We start from the raw sequence: 14,054 nt of genomic DNA on the forward strand, positions 1-14,054 counted from the left end.
TTTCCGCAATATTGCCGGTGCTAGTTTTAGATGCTTCACACTGTCTAACATCCGAATAGAACACACGTGCATACACACACACACACACACACACACACACACACACACACACAAACACACACGCATTATAGACTGGAAATACTGAAAATACGTGTGACTCATATATGTAAATCTCACTGAATTTTCATGCGTTGTTTTGTACAGCCTTATGTCTGTGATACGGTGGTCCTAGATTAGGATACTTTACCAAGTGTACATTACGCTGAAAAGTTTGTGGTCCTATAGATCCCTCACGCAGGTCTGCAGTGGAGAACAAGGCTTCACTTTTTTTCCAAATGATTGTGTTTCGACCGCGTAGTCTTGTACAGCCAAAGGAAAGGTGATCCGGTGTCTTCATCTCCACAAAAGCAGAATTGAGTGTCTTTGATGTGCAGCAGATGTACTGTAGATGTTTGTGGAAACTTTGATGGGTGAATTTGAGTCTAGTTATTAGAGAAGCGAGGTACGTGAATGTGTATGCGATTTCGCGAAATACGAGATGACTGAATTATTGTATAACTTTTGTCTTCGTGCCGTTTTGTTTCCTCTCACTTTTGTTTCCCGGCACTTGTCAAGCTTCTGTGTAGCACATGTGGATGATTCCACTAGGGATTGCAGTCCAGGTCATATGTCCTATCACAACAGCTTCGTTAGGTAAGCGGTGAACAGCTTCGTTGCCAGTGATCTGACTGTGTGATTTCTCTCAAGCCAAATTAACGGTTGGATCTTCTTCACGCGTTGAGTCCAACACTTCAAAAACCCTATATACTAATAGGTTTTCAGTCAAATACGTCTTGAAATTTTTAAGTACACTTAGAGCAGGTACGATTTAGAAGAGATAGGGGATCCAGTAGTAGATTCGGAATTTAAAAGAGCTTTGGAGGACTTACGGTCAAATAAGGCAGAAGGGATGGATAACATTCCATCAGAATTTCTATAATCATTGGGGGAAGTGGCAACAAAACGACTATTCACGTTGGTGTGTAGAATATATGAGTCTGGCCATATACCATCTGACTTTCGGAAGAGCATCATCCACACAATTCCGAAGACGGTATGGGCTGACAAGCGCGAGAATTATCGCACAATGAGCTTAACAGCTAATGCATCGAAGCTGCTTACAAGAATAATATACAGGAGAATGGACAAGAAAATTGAGAATGCGCTAGGTGACGATCAGTTTGGCTTTAGGAAAAGTAAAGGGACGAGAGAGGCAATTCTGACGTTACGGCTAATAATGGAAGCAAGGCTAAAGAAAAATCAAGACACTTTCATAGGATTTGTCGACCTGGAAAAAGCGTTCGACAATATAAAATGGTGCAAGCTGTTCGAGATTCTGAAAAAAGTAGGGGTAAGCTGTAGGGACAGACGGATCATATACAATATGTACAACAACCAAGAGGGAATAATAAGAGTGGACGATCAAGAACGAAGTGCTCGTATTAAGAAGGGTGTAGCCTTTCGCCCCTACTCTTCAATCTGTACATCGAGGAAGCAATGATGGAAATCGAAGCATTTGAGATGTGGTGCTATAGACGAATGTTGAAAATTAGGTGGACTGATAAGGTAAGGAATGAGGAGGTTCTACGCAGAATCGGAGAGGAAAGGAATATGTGGAAAACACTGCTAGTCCGCAGCTCTTGGTCGTGCGGTAGCGTTCTCGCTTCCCACGCCCGGGTTCCCGGTTTCGATTCCCGGCGAGGTCAGGGATTTTCTCTGCCTCGTGATGACTGGGTGTTGTGTGCTGTCCTTAGGTTAGTTAGGTTTAAGTAGTTCTAGGGGACTGATGACCATAGATGTTAAGTCCCATAGTGCTCAGAGCCATTTGAACCATTTGAAAACACTGCTAAGGAGAAGGGACAGGATGATAGGACATCTGCTAAGACATGAGGGAATGACTTCCATGGTACTAGAGGGAGCTGTAGAGGCAAAAACTGTAGAGGAAGACAGAGATTGGAATTCGTCAAGCAAATAACTGAGGACGTAGGTTGCAAGTGCTACTCTGAGATGAAGAGGTTAGCACAGGAAAGGGATTCGTGGCGGGCCCCATCAAACCAGTCAATAGACTGATGACCAAAAAAAAAGAGCAGGTAAAGTGGCACGGAAAAGGAAATGTAGAGATGCTGTCATCCGCGAGCAGCGACGCAGTGTTCTAATATACCAAGAAATTCCACGGTTTATTACATTTGCTGCCTCTTGATCACGGGATCCCGGGATCGATTCCCGGTCTCATTGGGGATTTCCTCTGCCCGGGGACTGGCTGTTTGTGTTGTCCTCATCATATCATCATCATCATCATCATTCGTGACAGTGGCTAGATCGGGCAGGGTAAAAAAATATTGGTTTGTGTACAAATTATGACATTGTACGGGCGTTGATGACCGCGCAGTTGAATGCCCCATAAACCAAACTCATCACCATCACGGTTTATGATACTTGCTGCTGTTGTTAATTTGAACGGCCCTGACTTCTGCAAACAAGGTCTGGGGTGTAGGTAAATGTGTGTGTGAAATCTTCTGGGACTTAACTGCTAAGGCCATCAGTCCCTATGCTTACACACCTAAATTATCCTAAGGACAAACACACACACCCATGCCCGAGGGAGGACTCGAATCTCCGCCGGGACCAGCCGCACAGTCCATGACTGCAGCGCCCTTGACCGCACGGCTAATCCCGCGCGGCTGGGGTGTAAGCTTTCGACATAGTCACTGGTTTCGGAGCCGTCAGTATCGATACAGATTGCCTCCGGATATAGTCTTAAAAATACCACCAAAGTTTTATTGGTAATGTGAGACTCACGCTTAAGGGCGATGCCAGTTATTACGTTCACCGAAACAACATTAACGGGAATGGAACGCTAAAATTATTTAGTCGTTGTACTCTAATGTCCTTCCTTGAAATTTTCTGAGAATCTAAATACACTAGGACGAGAGGAAGGATAAGAGTTTTAGTGATCTAGAAGCTTCTAGTTATGCATTATTTGGTTAAGTTTGCGGCGAGAGATAAATTCCCAATAGAAATAACATTCACATAAAATAAAACCTGAAATGACATTGATAGGTTTCGTCTGTGCTTGTCTGTGTTCACGTATATTGCATTGTACCTGCCACAGAGAACCCTGCCTTATAAAACATATTTGTTGCAAAGCGTCTTTTGCTTTTTGAGTCGTTTCAGAGGCGGTGTATCCAGTCATCTGCTCAATTTTTACGTTTGTATTATTATCTGTGTTTCATAGCAATCTCAAAGCAGAGAAGGGCAAATTGATATTGCTGCACAATTTCTCATACATAAATTTTTATATTACCTTTATGAATAAGACGGAACTCCAAAACACAGTAATGGGACATGAGTGAAATTAAATCGCTTAGACTTAACGGCAATGTTGAAATGATTCATTATTTTGTTTGTTATTGTTCATCCAGGAGTCTGATTACAGTAGCTGGTGGAATTTGCTACGGGCATTAACTTTCTAATGAAGCAATTAACATTGCCTCAAAAGTACAGATGATGTTTCCACTAAATGAGCAAACTGTCACGTTCTTAATTCAGTTTGTCAAATGTACTTTATTCATCCGATTGTTGATATAAAAAATTAATATACAGACCTTCTTCAGGGTATCTGTTCACCTGGCAGGATGATCTACAACGTACGTACGTTTCTCCACTGGATGGTATGAATGTAACGCTGATGAACTTAGTAGCTATTCCTTGAATGTAAGTAAATAACTCTCAGAGTGCTACTCACGTTTTTAATAATAACACTGTTACCATCTGTAATAAGAGTTTTCAGTTTCATTCGACGACTTTCACTATTAATCACCAACTTAAGACATTCTATTTCCTCTTCCGCTCGGTCTTAAAATTATTTTTCTCTCTCCGAAGCTATAAATCTGCCATTCTGAATTAATTTCCTTTACTTGCAAGGCGGTTGCAGTCCTCGGAAGATACGGTGCTAACTTTTGTGCGAATAAAACGAAGAGCTTTTGACTCACTGCATCATGATTATTAACTTCATCGTGGTTTCAGGACATGACAAACATTACATGTTCCACTAAGCAATCAACTAACAACATTGCTATTGTTTTGAGAGACTCCGACTACTCAGCTGAAGAAACGAACATGATTAGTTATAAACAATATTTTTTTCTTAGAAAGCACTCTGTCCACAGGTCGGTCGTTACTTTTGTGCGTCTTGTACATTCTTTTAAGAAGGTTCATTCCACGTGTAGTTTAGGAAAGACAAGCCGTTTCTTCCATCTGCCTGCCGTTTGCTCTGGTCGTGAACTGAACTCGCTCATCACACCTCTAAACGTATCTCTAGCGTATCACAGCATATTTTCAGACCCTCAAGTTACCTCTTATGCGTCCCTTGAGAAATGCCGATACAGTGACGGCCAGTAAACGAGAATAAGATGTACTTCATCTTTGTACTGTCGTTCCAATAATTCAAACTGAAACCCGAACCAATTTCAGCCAAAACCGTCCCAAGTATGTTGTCCGTCAGCGACGTTAGCTGCCCGGAGCTTCACCTCCTTTCGAGACACATCCAGATCCCGTATGGATCCAGGTAAACGTTTGGTGATTCTGAGACCACCAGCCGTTTGTGAGTGAATACTCCGCAGAGCCATACAGTATGCCGACTCCCCACTGCGAGATTGCTCACTGCTGGTGTTGGTGACGTTGCAGGGACGTGAAGCTGTAAGATAAGCACACATGGGAAATCAGAATGGAATGTAAATGACAGATTTCACTCCCGTTGGAAAAGTGCACATTTTTATGGCCAGGCACCTGAGAAGGAGCATATCTGAAACGGTGAATGTAGTTGGCAGTTTGCGTGCTGCTGTCGTGGAAAGTGGTTCTCGAACGGTGAAACCACGTGCTGGACGTCTACTCCCCATTACATAATATGGAGAGCGGAGGCGTACCACTACGTAAAGCAGGATATGTGGCTGTCTGTGGCAGGTGATATACTACATATGTGGCCCAGGCATAAGTGTTTCAAGGGACACCGTCCAGTTCACATTGATGATCACGTGTCAACGCAGCTGACGATCCCTACGTGTTTCCGTGCTGACCCAGTGACGTCGCAAATAACGACTTCAGTGGCAGCGGACCATCGATCAATGGATGTGTGTCGCCTGATCAGATGGATCACTTTTCCTAATATACCAGGTTGATTGTCGAGTGTGAATATACCGTAATCCAGGCGAACGCCTGCTCCGAGACATTCTCTGCGCCACGGACGCAGGCCGACGTGGGCTTTGTTACGCTGTGAAGGACATTAACAAGGGTTTCCGTGGGCCAGTGGTGGTAGTCAAAGGTACTACGTGAATATTATTACGGATTATTTCATCGCTTCATACTTGTCTTCCACGATGGCGATGGCATCTTCTAGCGGGATGACTGTCCGAGTCACAAGGCAAGAATTGTGCAAGAGTGGTTTGAGCATTATAATAGTGAGTTGACTTTGACGTGTTTGCCACTGAATTCGCCTGACCTGAACCTGGTGTTGTGTGCTGTTCTTAGGTTAGCTTGGTTTAAGTAGTTCTAAGTTCTAGGGGACTGATGACCATAGATGTTAAGTCCCATACTGCTCAGAGTCTGAGCCTCCGGACGCTATCAACGAATTTTCGAATCCTTTTTACGCAGAAGATGAGTTGCGTTGCTTTCCGAAGATGGACCAACTTGATATTAAGCAGATGGTCATAACATTTTAAGTCAATAGTGTACATGCAACCATCTGCTCAGGTCACTGCCGGAAGGTGAGCAATAATGGCTCTCTCTCCCCACCCCCCACCCTCTCTCTCTCTCTCTCTCTCTCTCTCTCTCTCTCTCTCTCTCTCTCTCTCTGACACACACACACACACACACACACACACACACACACACACACACACACACACACACACACACTTTCTCAGTAGCTGGTTTCCAAATGCGACTTCGGAAGTAAGACCCGTTTGCAAGAAATCCAGAAAATTATCCATAAGCTGGCGTCTGAAATTTCTGTATCCACATTACGAATTCGCTGAGCCTACTTTCGCTTGCCCGAAAGAATCTCCGTGTGAGGCGAGATGACTCAGCGTGCTGACAAATCACGTCGTATGCAGGATCTATTACTTTCGTTATGAATATTTTCTTTACACTAGCAGCCTTTGATAATGTCGATTTGATCCAGAATCTATCGGGAACAAAGCACCTACAACGCTTGTTCAGTTGCACGATGGCCAGTATTTATGGTCCGTAGTACGCTCCCGCCATCTGTATTTCTCGCTAAAGAGAATCTTCATCTTTTTGGTTCATTTTATTCCGCTGCCTATGTCATCATCTGCGCGAAAACCACCAGTTACTATTGATACTGTCCACTCATACGTAAATGGGTACCTGTGCTCCGACTAATGGAGAACAATAAGCCATTGAATGAGATCTCCACTGTGCACCGGAGTGTGCGCTGATATGAAACTTCCTGGCAGGTTGAAACTGCGTGCCCGACCGAGACTCAAACTCGGCGCCTTTCCCTTTTGCGGGCTAGTGCTTACCATGGAAGAGGAAACTGCCAGGAAGTTTCAATAAGCCATTGGTCCCTCTATGTTGTTAAAACTAAAACCACGGTTAAAACTAAGTAAAGAAGAAAACAGTATCCCTTTCTCACGAATCATACATAAGTGAATCTTTTGTTCCTACCTTTAAGTGTCAAAGAAATGATGGAGAATGCTGCCCGTCCCTTACCTTGACCACAATTCCAGGCAAGCCAAGCAAGGTCCCTAAACCACAACAACAAGAGAACGCCACCACTGGGCAGTAGCAGTGCGCCTCTGGCGATGGATGTCAGCGAGGTTCGCTGCGAGTAATCTCGGCTCCTGGAAATCTGCAGCTGAGTTAGAAGTTAGGGAGTGTTGGCTGTTACATCCTCTCAGCCACAAGTCTGCCTGCGAACAAAGAGGGAAACTGTGCTCCACTGAAGTCTCTTGGGTAACGCTCGGCCGGTGTGCTGAAGTGATAGCCCCGACCACTGACCATGGAGGGCAGTCCTGAGATGTAGTCACCAAGTACTGGAGTTTTGTATGCCATCTCTCGGCGGCTTACACGGACGACGGGGGACGAATGGCTGTTTGGAGCAACGGTTGTCGGGAACAGGCTGTCGGCCTGTAGTTGCCTCGGCGTTGTGTATCGAATACCGCGCTCAGGTGTACCCTGTATTTTCACCAGGAACGGGTGAAAGCTGTTGGCTTCCTGTTTTCTCGCTACTGTCTGTCTGAATACGGTACCCTGGTGATCGGCTGGGGGTGCTAGTCGTCGATCTCGTGTATGAGTAACTTTGTTCGGATGCTTCATACGGTGTTACGATTTTTGGGGATTTAGAACGCTACTATGTCACGTTCGTGTTGTTCTTGAACTTGTTTTGGTGTTGCTTATCGAAGGTGAGTTAGTGCCTTGTTAAACCGTGTATGTCAGTTCGTTGGTCTCTAGTAAAAGTACGTGGGCCTTTTACGACATGTCAAGCTAGTTCTAGTTCTCTTCTGTTCGTTAAAACTAGCGGTGACCTTTAGTTGTCGTGTACATATGTCTGTAATCATGTGATTATGTGCTGCAAAGAACTCTCTTGCTTTGTAGACACGTAAGGATTTCCTATTCCCAAATGCCTCAAATTAACTGGTGTATTTCCCACATATGTTATATTGAGTTTTCTGTGAACGTGTAAGGTTTAGTGAGTCAGTGGCGCTAAAATATGCAAGCATTCTGATGTGTCTCAGGTGAAATTTACTGATGTACACGCCGTGTATGTCCTTGTGTGGAGATTTTCTGTGAACACGTTTAGTGCCCCAGCTGCGCCACTGTATGCAACTAATTCGTCACGTTCCAAGTGAACTGATATAATGCCACGTATGATCTTGTGTAAAGCTTTGCGTTAATATTCACTAGAATACGCGTAAATATGTAATGTTGGCCATTAGCTCACAGTTTGTCACACTTCGTGTATCATTGTACTTTGGTTTGAATGCCTAAGTTTGTCAATTGTGTTCAGAGACGTAACGTGTGTGAGGGATTACTGCCACTAATTTAATAATCATAACATTAAATATTGTTGTCTTGTAGCCAAAAGTCATAAATATATTTCTAGACCTATCTGCTGTCATCAGAGAGCGTCAATTCTCACTTCAGTGATGTCTAAAGTTCAGTTTCCGTTTCTGTTAATTAATTATGAAGTTTGTCCTGTAAAATCAGCAACACTTTCCACATCCCCTCTCCCACGCTTCTGCATTTCAACCATGTGGTAAATGGTAATCCCTTCATTTCTCACTTTCTGCCTAGCCAGCTTTTCCAGTGTCCTCTCTTCATGTTCTACATGAAATAGGAATAGCTACATTGTCTATTGTGTGTATCGTGTATTAAACGTGGGACCTAGAAGCGACGGAGAGGCGTCATCCCGCTGTAGCCCTCAGTGGTTCACAACTCCACACCAGGCCGCAGCAGTCTAGCCACCCCACCGCCGCCCGACACCGAACACATGGTATTATGCGGTTCGGACCCCAGTGGACACCCCCCCCCCCCCCCCCCTCCGTTCCGTCTCGGGAACTTTTCATACTAGACACGTGTAGCCCCAAATGTTTTGTGGTATGGGGTACGCGTACGTGTAGCCAGTGTTTGTGCAGCAATCGCCAACATAGTGTAATTGAGGCAGAATAAGGGGAAGCAGCCCATATTTACCGAGGTAGATGGAAAATCGCCTTAAAAACCGTCCACAGGCCGGCCAGCACACCGGACCTCGATACTAATCCGCCAGGCGGATTCGTGCCACGAACCGGCACGCCTTACCGCTCGGGAAGCACCGCGTTAGACTGCACGGCTAGCCGGGCAGGCTGTAGCTACATTCGTCCACAAAGAATTTTCATGTATGACATTTAAACAAATACTTCTCATTTGTTTCTTGATTCATTTACCTATTTATCACACACCTTCTCGCTGAGATTACACAGCAAACATGCTGCGTTCTGAAGTTAGTAGAACTCTCGTTTAGTCATCTTTTCTCCTCGCCTACACTGTGTTGCATTTCAGGGAGAGAGGGGGACAAGGTTACAAAAGATCACCATGCACAAACACTCATCCTGAAGCTTAACATTGATTGAAGTCTTCGACAGCGAGTCGCAACTCACGCATTATACTAAGAGTTTGGGTATTGTACTTCGGTCTTCTTTTCAAGAGTTAAGCTTAATTTCAATTTAATAGCCTACTAGTTTCTTAAGGCATCGATAATAAGAAAATATATTCGCCACAGTTTGCAATCAAACAAGTGTTTCCTAACTATTGGTTCAAAGGTGTGGTGTAAAAGTACAGTATAGATACTTTTAGAGTCGCTGATTATTTTCTTTCACTGTGTGATTATTGCCTAGCAGACATTCAGCTATGTCAGAATGATATCTTAAGTATGCTGCACACATGTAACTCTGTTTTATGGCACCTAACGCTCGAATTGTCACTATACGAAAGTCAATGTCAGTAGATTTTGTATGTCAGGTCCCTATTAAAATGAATATATACCACCAATTAGTATCTATGGAAGTGGTACTTTGAAAAATAGGCAGCGTACCTGCAATATGAGGCTACTCCACCATGCAGCGCAGACTAGTATGAGTGAACTATGGGTAAGGAATGAAAATCATGAATTGGGTAAGAAGGGAAATAAAAGTTTGGGATTTCATACTGACTGTTATCAACCTGAAATGGAAGCGTTTCTTTTCAAACTGCTAACAGACAAAATATATTCACGTTACAGTTCCTTTCGGCAACGGCCTTGCCGCAGTGGATACACCGGTTCCCGTGAGATCACCGAAGTTAAGCGCTGTCGGGTGTGGTCGGCGTTTGGATGGGTGACCATCCAGGCCGCCACGCGCTGTTGCCATTTTTCGGGATGCACTCAGCATCTTGATGCCAATTGAGGAGGTACTCGACCGAATAGTAGCGGCTTCGGTCACGAATACCATCTTACTACCGGGAGAGCGGTGTGCTGACCCCACGCCCCTCCTATCCGCATCCTCCACCGAGGATGACACGGTGGTCGGACGGTCCCGGTATGCCACTAGTGGCCTGAAGACGGAGCGTACAGTCCCTTTCATTTCCCAAACGGCTAGGCACAGGCAAAATGATATTTAAACTATACCCAACTGTCTTGCTTGTTTCCGCTCTTCAACACCATGAGAGACGTTGGATGCAGTGTGGTCCCCACGTGCATAAATTTAGGCTCATCTGTCCTTGCCGTCCCTGACCCTGAGAGTACTGCTAACCATAGCTGCACTACGCAGGTGGCATATCGTCGACGTGCCGAAATGTGACTGCGAAGCAGACCATGGGGCATTTCATCCAACACTGCTCCGAGAGAAGAAGGAGTAAGGTACTCGTAGTTATTTGGATATCTAATACTCATATAGACTTGAGGATGTAGAATGTTACGCTGTCAGTATCGTCCAGCATTTATCTAGGAGCAGTCTTTCAATGAAAAACTGGGTTTTACTTTTATGTAATCGAATGGCTCGAATGGCTCTGAGCACTATGGGACTCAACTGCTGTGGTCATAAGTCCCCTAGAACTTAGAACTACTTAAACCTAACTAACCTAAGGACATCACACACATCCATGCCCGAGGCAGGATTCGAACCTGCGACCGCAGCGGTCGTGCGGTTCCAGACTGTAGCGCCTTTAACCGCTCGGCCACTCCGGCCGGCATGTAATCACTATATTGCAAAAATTACTGTAACCTTCGTACCGCACTAAGAACCATTATCCTATTCCAATATTTCTCATAAAACTGAACGAGTTTTTCGCTGGAAAGATGGATTTGGCTGTTGTTAGAAAGCACTCTTCCAGGAAATGTAGAACTAGGACTGATTCTCACTGTAGGCTACAGCTACCAGTGCAATGAAAATAACGGCGTTAGTCATGAGTATTTTCTGGCGTGTAGAATGTGAGTGGAAAATTGCCTCTTTTTTTTTATTTTTAGATACGTAGACAATACTTCTAGAAACGTGCAGTGGAATCATCGGTATTGAAACCTGCAAATTTTGTTTTGTATTTAGATTTGTGCTATTCTTGTTTGGCCTCAGGGCAGCGAGAATTTAAAACGTTTATCCTTCGTGGGGGTACTTACAGGCCTGGATAGTGACGAAGTTCTCCCAGAACGTTTTGTAGATGATTCTCACTTAAGTGAACATGAACGACCATCGATGAGGAGATGTTTTGAAGTCCGTCTTCACACTGACATTCACCACGTTGAACTCTTGCAATGTATTTGTATTCGAGTGTGTATCCGCCGTTAGGATCCTCAGGGACTCTGTTATAAGGAATTCATGTTCTCAGTTGCAGCACGTCGTAATGCGTCGTTCCCGGTCATCTGCATGTTGGGATTATTGCTTGCTTCATTGTCAACTACTAACTCCGTTTGTAACTATAATTGAGAACTCGTTGTATGTGGAGGAGGTGGTTTTTCCTCAGTTCTGCATAGAATCTTTCTGTGATTCTGGTCTTAGAACAGACGAATAGAGTTTGTGATGCTGTAAATGCTCACCTCTTGTTAATAAATATTTCAGTATCGATAACGTGGGCGTTGGCAATCTTTGGGGTGAGGATATCTGTTCTGTAGTGTTTGTTCTCTCTCTTCATAGGCCGTATTTTGGTTCCTAGCTGTCGTCACACCCACCAGTTGCCACGTACAGTGATGAGCTGTAAGTGAGTAATATATTGCTCCCGTAGGGAAGGACTACGGCGCACATCTACTCTGAAGCAATCGCTCTTACTGCGCTTTTTACATTGATGGAACGGGAAGAAACCCTAATAAACGCCACAGTGGGGAGAAGTACTCTCTGCCATAAAATTCGTATTGTTTTTCAGAATATGGGTGTAGACCTCTCTTTCAATCCCAGACGTTAATTGACCAGAATGACTGCTGATTGCCCACTGTCAGCTGCAGGGCCTTCGAGCTCCGCCTTCCTCGGCGGCATACACTACCATCTCGACTGGCGGCGCTGCGGCTACTGGCCGCCGGCCGGCCGCGCTGCGCGGTGTCGAGCGGGCGGCGCCCCCACCAGGCGTCCGGCTATCGATCGGGCGCGTCAGCGTGCGCCTCGTGCGCACTCGGCCCGCTCCGGTAGTGGGCCGGCGGTGGTGGGGGTAGAGTCCGGGCTGGGCGCGGGCTGGCCCGGCCGCGGCCGGCAGTCTGCAGCGTGCAGCCGTGCGGTGCGGGCGGCTGCGGTGAGCCGGCGCTGGACCGAGCGGAGGCGGAGCGAGCCGAGCCGAACGCAGGCGCGGCGCTGCAGCAGCGGCGGCAGGGTGCGGGCGTGTGATGCGCGCTGGCGCCGGCGCTGGCGTGTGATGCGCGAGCAGGGCCCGGCGCCGCGGCACTGGCGATGCTGCCTCTGCCAGCGCACTCTCCTCAGCCGTGAGTAGCCAGTCCCGGCTTCAGCTCTCGGCGCCTGCCCTGCCCTGCTTGCGCCCAAGGCAGACACGCCTCTCCTCTCTCCGTGGGGGGCCCACACTCTGCACCTCAACATCGACCCATATGCTATCAAAGTCACTTGGCATGTTACTTTTGCAACCTGACAAGAGTGTACAAAGAAGCCACGAAACTAATTTTCCTTCACCCAACCAGCATGTTTGAAGTGGTGTATGTCATGTTGACGAGCGACAGCCTACGCCCACTATTCCACACCCACTCGCAATTTGTATTATATTTCGCAACTATAGTAAACAATCACAAAGTATACTATTTTCTGGGAGCCCTCGAAGACCTTACTTTCTATACCGTTACATCATTTAGCTACAACAACAGAGAAGCTGTACAAACCTCTCACCACACTCTTCTCTTTAATGAGGAGTCATTATCAACTGCATCTAAAGGTTTATTGAAGTCCTGTCATCAAAAGCGAAAGACATTAATATTGAAAATTCCATTCCAGTAAATTCATACACCATTTATTTTAATTTCCTTTCCCCCGCTTGGTGCAATGAGGCTCCACCAGTTTCTTGTACCTTCACTTCTCCGTATGCTCTCTTGCCTCCACTAAAACTCGGCTTCTTCAAACGCTGATTGGTCACCCTTTTAATGAACCAGGGAGTAATAATATGCTGTTGCTTTCTGTCGGGTTAGCCTTCAATTATATTGAGCAGAAACGTTGTTGGACCCACACTGCATCAATGCAGTACAAAAATCTAAAAACAAGGATAAGAAAATTTGGAAATATTGAGTTACAGCGATGAAATATATCTATGAGTAATTTATATTCTGCAGCTGTAGATGTAGTTGCATGAACGATGAGACTGTTCGTAACAAAAATATCGCTATCGTAATTTCAACCAGTATGACTGTAAATGTGCGTTTCCTACATCAATATACTTCTCACCATTTGAATTCCCCATGCTAATTGTCGTAGTGAACAAATTAAGTAGCGACACTGTTCCCTTAATGATTTCAGCCTCCTGGTTAAGTGATTCGTGTGTACTTTTACTGTAATTGTGAATGAGGAACTGAATTATTTACATGCGGTATATTAACTCAAGGCTGCCAACCACTTTTTAAAATGGAATCCAAGAACACATTTAGATTTGAAATTCTGAAATGTTTGAAAAAATAATAAGAAAATATAGAAGAAAATAACTCATTTTTGGTATTCATATTTGTTTTATCAAGATTATACAGCTGTAAACTATTGTTCTTAGATACTGTTACAAGCTATCTATATTAAATTTTGAATTGTTATTACTGACTACACCTAAGACACCCTTATGTATTTACTGTATTTGTAAATTTGTTGCTACTGAAAATATAATATGAATGTGAGTATCTTATCTTTATCATCATGCTAACTGGAGACTGAAATTTTTTAGTATCTATCAACTTAGGTTTCAGCGATACGCACTGTGCTAGTGGACTGTCGTGGAGTTCAAACGGTCAGATATTATATCCGACGAAATTGAAACTTCTCAGTAACTCCAAGTATGATAATATGGTTGAACTATCATTAGCA

General features: G+C 44.7%; 1 protein-coding gene across 1 annotated transcript in view; it reads left to right on the forward strand.

Annotated features, from left to right (window-relative positions):
- The first annotated feature begins 12,427 nt into the window (after nt 1–12,427).
- LOC124622486 (acetylcholine receptor subunit alpha-like 1) overlaps nt 12,428–14,054 on the forward strand; it is a 957,741-nt gene continuing 956,114 nt past the window's right edge. The window contains exon 1 of the mRNA XM_047148196.1: nt 12,428–12,469. The gene's annotated coding sequence lies outside the window, so the exon portion shown is untranslated. The remainder of the gene's footprint in view (nt 12,470–14,054) is intronic.

Source organism: Schistocerca americana, chromosome 7, assembly GCF_021461395.2.
Source record: "Schistocerca americana isolate TAMUIC-IGC-003095 chromosome 7, iqSchAmer2.1, whole genome shotgun sequence".
Lineage (NCBI taxonomy): Eukaryota > Metazoa > Arthropoda > Insecta > Orthoptera > Acrididae > Schistocerca > Schistocerca americana.